Here is an 8,126-nt window from a genome sequence, read left to right on the forward strand (position 1 = left end):
TGGAATTGCTGGGCCATGAGTTGATCATTCTTAGGGTCTCTGGGAGCAGAGCCATGCTGTCCTCTTGCTACAAATCAAACCCTAATCTTTACCCCTGCTTCTCCACAGTGCTGGAGGAAATGGACACATGCATTAGAGGGAAAAAAGCAACTCTTGCACGTGATTTGTATGGGTAGAATTTTGGTGAGGGTGTAAATTCAATGGTCAGATGTTGGTGCTGACATTATTCTAAGGATGGAAGTTAGTGCAGAGAGCAGCACAATTTATAATTTTTGTTGTTTTTTTCCTCTGGCTGATTTACATAGTGCTTTTTCAGGGAGGGGGCTGGACTAGGGAAGTGGCCCCTTTGCTGAGAAGAATCCAGGAAGTCAAGTCATCTCAGGACTAGGCTATGGCCTCAGAAATGTTTGGGGTAGGGGTGGGGAGTTTGGGGGCTCCTCCTTCCCATTGTGTGGCTAACATTAATCTGTTACATTTAGCTGCTGTTACACCCTGTGGAAGCTGCAATTGCACCACCACACCCACTTCTGTAAAGTAGGATGTGGCATGTGAGGAGAGGCTGGGATTCTAAGTCACAGGATTTCACTCAGTGTCTCCTCCAGGCAAAACCAAATCTGTTTGGCAATAGTAACGAAACCCCCTCTATGCATATAGCACTTTATCTTTCTATGTGCTTTTACATCCATTATCTCATTCATTCATTCATTCATTCATTCATGCATTCATTCATTTTGCCATTTGGCACATGAGAAGACAAAGACTTCTGAAAGACAAAAGAAATATGGATTTTGCCCAGTGTCAAGCAAGCAGAATCCTTCACTCTTAGGTCCAGGGCCATTCCTTCACCGCTCTAACTCCTAGCCAGTTTTGACTGCATCCCACAGACATGATCTCTGTGAGTTGCTGTTGTGAAGCTGTTACAGAAAGCCTCCTGCCCCTTGGGGTCTTGTTACTCTGTGGTTCTTTATGCCCACAGAGAGTCCCAAAGAACTTGGACCCAACGAGGAACTTGGACCCAAGCAGGCACATCATAATCATATTAGCCAAGATTAAAATGAAGGAGAGAATCCTAGAAGCAGCAAGAGATAAGGGGACGGTCACCTACAAAGGAGTTCCCATCAGAATGTCAGCTGATTTCTCAAAAGAGACCTTACAGGCAAGAAAGGGCTGGAAAGAACTCTTCCAAGTCATGAAATCCAAAGACCTACATCCAAGATTACTCTATCCAGCAAAGCTTTCATTTAGAATGGAAGGGCAGATAAAGTGCTTCTCAGATAAGGTCAAGTTCAAGGAGTTCATCATCACCAAGCCCTCATTATATGAAATGTTAAAGGGATTTATCTAAGAAAAAGAAGATCAAAAACATGTATAGTAAAATGACAGAAAACTCACATTTATTAACAACCACACCTAAAACAATAGCAAAAGAACACTAAGCAAATAACTAGAACAGAAACAGAACCACAGAAATGGAGATCACATGGAGGGTTAGCAACAGGGGAGTGGGTGGGGGAGAGAGGGGGAAAAGGTATAGACAGTAAGTAGCATAGATGGTGGGTAGAAAATAGACATGGGGAGGGCAAGAATAGTATGAGAAATGTAGAAGCTAAAGAACTTATGACACATGGACATGAACTAAAGGGGGGAATGTGGGTGGGAGAGGGTTGGAGAGGGTGTGCAGGGTGAAGGGGTATGAAGGGGGGAAAATGAGACAACTGTAATAGCATAATCAATAAGATCTATTTTTTTAAATATTCATTTTTTAATTTATTTTTATTTTTTTTAAGAATTTTATTTATTTACCTTTAGAGGGGAAAGGAAGGAGAGAGGGAGAGAAATATCAATGTATGGTTGCTTCTGGTGCACCCCTTGCTGGGAACTGGCCCCTGCTGGGAACTGGCCTGCAACCCACAAATGTGCCCTGACTGGGAATCGAACCGCAATCGTCTGGTTCGCAGGCCCGCACTCAATCCACTGAGCTACACCAGCCAGGAATAAGATCTATTTTTTAAAAAGGAGCTGTGACTCTCAATGCCAGAGTTTGGTAAAAAGGAAAGGAACTATTTATTCAAAAGTTAAACAGGTTCAGAATAATGGCCGCATGTTGCTGTTAAATCCCAAAGTCCCTTTAAAATACCTGCAAACGCACACAGACACAGAGTCCTGCCTCCCCTTGCCAAACTAGGCTAGTCAGGGGTGCCATATCTCAGGAAAAGGAAATAGAATTCATTGGTCAGCTAGGCTCTTATTCTTAATCCAAAAGTGCATCCTTCTGGTGGGCCAGGGAATCCTTCTGTATCCTTTCAAACTGCATGCCCAGGACCCTGCACCGCTGCTCTATGGTCAAGAGGCTTCTCCTTCCCCAGCTGCATGGTCAAAAGCCCTGCATGGATGCTACATCTTGCTTTCCTGCTTTCTAAGCCACGTGGTCAAGAGACCCTCTCTCTGCTCCCAAACCACCTGGTAAAACCCCCAGCAAGGCAGCTGCACCTGGGTTTAAATTCCAGAGCAGATCTTCTTCCATAACCACATTTCTGACTTCTCCCACACTGGGGTACACCTGCCAGTAGTCTGGTTTCTTCTGCCTTTCTTGGCTGCCATTGTTAGTCTGGGCAAGCGTAGCCTCAAGATGCAGAAGCCACCTCCAAGAGGGTCTTCCAGGAGCAGGAAGCTCCTCCAGCTACTTCACATCCCAGGTTAGGGTAAAGCCCATCTCCCTGGCTCCCAGGTGGCACAGCTTTTTATGAAAACACTGGCCAAGTTCTTCAGATATGCAGAGTAGCTTTTGATGGTCCTGTTCTGCTTTCCTCAACCTCCAAGTGATAGTTATGGGGGTTTCTCCATTTCAGGGGACCTCTAGCTCAGCACTCCATTACAAAGCAGGAATAAACTATCAATCTGTGTAAGACCTAGTGCCTGTCCAGGGAGCTTGCTGCTTGGTGGTGGAAGGCTCCTGCTCAGAGGTAGTTCCAGGGCCACAAGGGAGTGCCAGAGAGGTAAGGAAGTGCTGAGTGTCCTGGAGGCAGGAGGGAGAACTCCATTTATGTGAGGTAGTTAGGGAAGTCGTTACAGAGGCGATGACTTTTGACCAGGCCTTGAGAGAGGGTTGAGAATTTTATAGGCAGAGAAAAGTGAAGGGGACACTAAGCAGAAGCTGTGGTATAGGCAGTCAGGAACAAAATGGTTAAAAGTGTCAGGCTACATACAGAGTTTGTGGGCCTGAAATGTTTTTGGGAATCCCTCCTTTTAGAAATAGAATACAAAATAACAGATGCAAAATTAAAAACAAAAGCAAATTTTTATTTAGAATGAGGAAAAATATAGTTAATCAGAAATTTCAAAAAGTTGGCAGATGGTTTTTGGCCTGGGAGACACATAAGCCTCTGTCCATGGGCTGTGGGTCATGGCACTGGTGGGTGCCGTAGCAAGTGCCAGCCAGTGAGTGGGTCTTGGGGGCAGACTGGTGCTGGCCCAGTGTGCTTTCACCTCACAGAGGAAGCTGGGCGCAAGACCAAGATCATCGAGATGCCTGTATCCAAGCCTTGCGTCTCTGGATATTTTGCCTACTACTTATGCTGTTCTAGCACAAATTCAAGAACAGAGGAACTCAGAGTACTTTAAGGAAGATTGGATAACCAAGAAATGACTAGTTAAAATTTTGCTGTACATGTGAAAATGCCTGGATTCCAGAAAAGTTCAGTTTACATCAAGAACCCTATGAGAGTAGAAGAAATTATCTGTAGTTTTGTCAAAGAAGAAGCTGTCAAACTTCAGATAACACTTTAATATGACACTGAGTAGATATTCCTACAAAGGGAAAAGATGCCCAACATGTCTCAGTGTCATTGACAACTAAAGCTGGTTTCAGACAAAGGTTGAAAAAAGTTATTGCAGCTAAAGGGAAAAAATTGTGCTATTGAAATGAATCCTGTTCTTACTGTAGAAACACCCTTATATGGTAGAGTGGAGAACTGAATCACATGGTTTGCTTGTTGAACAGGCTTTACTGAAAGATAAGTGTGAAGAAATTGTGGCAGAATCAGATGTTATGCTCAAAGAAGGATTTGAGAATTTCTTTGATAATCTCCAACAACATTGTATTCCTGTGTTTATATTTTTGGCTGGCATCAGTAATATACTACAGATTATCTGTCAAGCTGCTGTTTCTGACAATGAGGTGCAGAAAAGATTTAAAGGAGGTCTAATTCATGTACTTAACAAACGTGATAATGCCTTGAAGAACAGAGTATTTCAATTAACTAGAAGACAGAGCAACATAATTCTGCTGGGGAACTCCCAAGGAGACTTAAGAATGGCAAGTGGAGTAGCTAATGTTCAATACATTCTGAAAATTGGATATCTAAGTGATAGAGTGGATGGGCTTTTAGAAAAGTGCATGGACTCTTCTTGGTGAAGATGAATCACTGGAGGTAGCCAACTCTATCCTACAGAAGATTCTGTAAACCACATTCTTCAAGATGTCGCTCTCTTGTGGGTGCAATTGATACAAGAGCTGCTCATGTGTTCATCTTGCTGAAGGACTTTTATTTATAATATATTCTTGCTCCTAAAGTGTTTTCAGACATGCTGAATCCATCAAGAGGAACCTCCTTATTCTCCGCCTCTCTGAACACACTCCTCACTGTATTAACATTAAAAAAATCTTAAAGTTAAACTTTGAAAAATAACTCCCTATATTTCCAAAGTGAATTTTGTAGTTTAATGCTATGAAGTCTTATTTTGAAGTACTACCTTATTATTTTTTTAAATCCTCACCTGAGATATGTTTATTGATTTTTTTAGAGAGAAGGGAAGAGAGAGAGAGAAAAAGAGAAATATCTATTTGAGAGGGAAACATTGATTGGCTGCCTCCTGTAAGCCCCACAACTTGGAATCAAACTTGCCACCTAGGTATGTGCCCTGAGCAGGAATTGAACCCACAACGTTTTAGTGTGTGGGACGATGCTCCAATCCACTGAGCTATCCAGACAAGGCAATGCTATAAAGTTTTTGAGGAGTCTTTGTGCACTGTGAAAGTTCAATGTACATGACTCTAAGTATTGCCAATTTTGTTATTTGGGTAAATTTTCCTGATAGTATTCCCATCTCCTGCAATTGTTTTACGTTCATTATTTTGTTTTGAGAACATTGAAATTTACCAGAAAATACTGGCATTTGATGTTTGAAAAAATTGGATATCCAGATGTCACTAATTATTATGAAGTGTTCTATTTTGATGCACTGATAATAAACATAAAATAAAAAGCCAAAAAAAGGGTTGGCAACTACCCCAAATATTTCACAAGTTAGAAAAATGACAATATTTTTCTTAACTCTATGACTCAATCGTATGCTTAATTATTTTTCTGTTTTCTTGGCTCTGTGATCTTGATTGCTTCATATGAAAACCATTTTTTGTAGACAGACTAAAAAGAGAAACTAGTTTTTCCTCTGATATTGTTAATTAAATTAGTTTTTGCTATTCATAATTTAGAAAAGTTTTTGTTTTTAAAAAGCTTTTACAACTCATTTCTGGCAATATCATGTAAATTCTTAGAATTACTGCTAAGTTAAGAAAACATCTACAAAGTTTCTTTCACATATGATCTGTAAGATGTAAGGACATCTCTAATTTTCATAAAATATAATCTTGAATAATTTTTCATTAAAGACACTCACTATTGGTTTATTGTCTATCTTGTGTCAGTGAATTCCTATGTTATCTAAGAGTTTCACTATTACTTCTGTTTGGAATTTATGTCTTTTTCTTACTGAATTACTGCTTTTTGTATGATCTAAAATTTATTTTACAATATGATTCTCAATATTAGAATAATTTATTCTGATTCCTTCTCTCTTCTTTATTGCTTTTGAGTCAATATTTCAATGATTTCTTAATCTGGATTTTAACTTAGTTTTTTAGTAAATAAGCCAATGCCCTTCACATACATCTAAGTCTTTATCACTTATTTTGTGGATATGTTCTAAGATGTTTTCCAAGAATACAGCTAATATAGCACAACCTTTATCAAATTTTTGGATCTTGTTCATGTTTCTATTCCAAGTCTTAAAAAAATACATTTGAGTCCTTGAAATGTCCATGTATTCCTGTCACTGGGCTTGGAAAGTTTTATAATGGGATGGCCGTTTCTTCACACTGAAACTTTTAAAAATAAAATCCAAGCTGTGTTTAAAATACTTTATTCCTAAGATGAACCAAAACTTCAATCATGTAACTATTGCAAATACAAAAGTAATCAAAAGCCTTAGGCCTCTGCGAGGAGCAGCTTCTCTCAGGAGAGATGCCAAGAGTGGGCTGCACAGAGCGCACAGTCTGCGCCTGGTGGTCCTTCCAAAGAAGGTTGGAGCCCCCGTCTCACCCATCAGAACAGCTTTACCATGGGACAGATGAGAGGGCATGCTGTTGTGCTGTGGCTGGTTACAAACATGAGGTACGTGTTTCACTTTTGGATAGTCACATTTATGGTTTTAAGATTTTAATTATTTATTTTTAGAGAGAGGGAAAGGAAGGGAGAGAAACATCAATGTATGGTTGCCTCTCAGGTGGACCCCACTGGGGACCTGGCCTGAAACCTAGGCACGTGCCCTGATTGGAAATCGAACCAATGACCTTTTGGTTCACAGCCTGTGATCAATCTACTGAGCCACACCAGCCAGGGCTACATTTATAGTTTTCTGATGGGAAAAAAGTGAGATGACTCATGAGGTTTTCCACTGTAACAGTTGTGCACAATAACTGTCAACTAGTCAGCATTTTTTTTGGTGAAATTGTGGAGCAATATTTGGTGTTTGTTTATTTGATTTACCACCGTTTTTTGTAAACGTTTTGGATTAATTCTTTGTGAGCTGTCTTGGATAAATGTCATTCCCACCAAACCATTTCAACATTCTTAGCTGCTCTTACAAAAATGAATCAAATTCAGCAATTTTTTGATGATTTTAATAAAATTTCTGTCATTTGAAAAATGATAATTTTCAATGCCACCTTTCAAGAATACTCTACTCAGCCCTGGCTGGTGTGGCTCAGTGGATTGAGCACCAGCCTGTGAATCAAAGGGTCATAGGTTCAATTCCCAGTCAGGACACATGCCTAGGTTGCAGGCCAGGTCCCTAGTGGAGCCCATGTGAGAGGCAACCACACAATGATGTTTCTCTCCCTCTCTTTCACCCTCTCTCTAAAAATAAATAAATAAAATCTAAAAAAAGAAAAAGAGCCCTGCCAAGTGTGGCTCAGTCTATTGAACACCGGACTGCAAACCAAAGGGTTGCCAATTCTTCCGCAGTCAGGGCACATGCCTGGTTTGTGGGCCAAGTTGTGCCCCCAGTAGGGGGTAAGCGAGAGGCAACCACACATTGATGTTTCCCTCTCTCCTTCCCTTCCCCTCTCTCTAAAAATAAGTCAATAAAATATTTTTAAAGAGTAAAAAAATACTCTTTTACTTTAAAATGTAATAATCAAAATTACTTTTAAGCACTGTTCAATAATATCGAATATTCATTTTCATCCATTCTTTTTTTTAAAGATTTATTTATTTATTTTGAGACTGATTCTTACTCATCATTTTAGTATCATCTTATGTCTTCCTGCAGAAAGCCTCATCAAATATCCCAAAACTAAGTCACACTCCCATCCCACCCTCAGTTTACACCTGTGTTGGGAACCTCCCTGCCTGGTTTCAGAAGCTGTAACCCCCCATGGCTAAGGCTGAGTGAGTGACCTTCAGACTATAAGCTACTAAGGAGACAAAGCTTATCTCCCTGGCAGGAGCACCACTTCTGCTCCTTTTACTTCATCTGTAACTGGCCCCCAATGCTTGGTCGGTTAGCCAATGATGGGTAAGATTCCTCAAGGGAGGATCGACCTAAGACCAGCACAATCACGTGGAGGCTACAGGGAAGGACTTGGGGGACTATAGCAAAAGAGGGTGATGGACCCTCACCCCTCGGCTTTGACATAGCCTGAGTCCACATTCTGTTTGCAAGAAGTCTCCTAATCTCTTGGCTGCCTTACTTCCCCTGCCTGACTTAAACCTGAAACAATGACAGAGGGAGGTGCAGCCCTGTGCTGGAAGGGCGGGTTCCCTGGGTGCTCAGGCCTGAGAAAG

At 40.8% G+C, this 8,126-nt stretch overlaps 1 pseudogene; it reads left to right on the top strand.

Moving 5' to 3' along the window:
• The first annotated feature begins 3,403 nt into the window (after positions 1 to 3,403).
• LOC128625781 (cytosolic 5'-nucleotidase 3A-like) lies at positions 3,404 to 4,463 on the top strand (annotated as a pseudogene).
• Positions 4,464 to 8,126: the final 3,663 nt, after the last annotated feature.

This window comes from Artibeus jamaicensis, unplaced genomic scaffold (assembly GCF_021234435.1).
Source record: "Artibeus jamaicensis isolate MK-2021 breed Jamaican fruit bat unplaced genomic scaffold, CSHL_Jam_final contig_1715, whole genome shotgun sequence".
Taxonomy (NCBI): domain Eukaryota; kingdom Metazoa; phylum Chordata; class Mammalia; order Chiroptera; family Phyllostomidae; genus Artibeus; species Artibeus jamaicensis.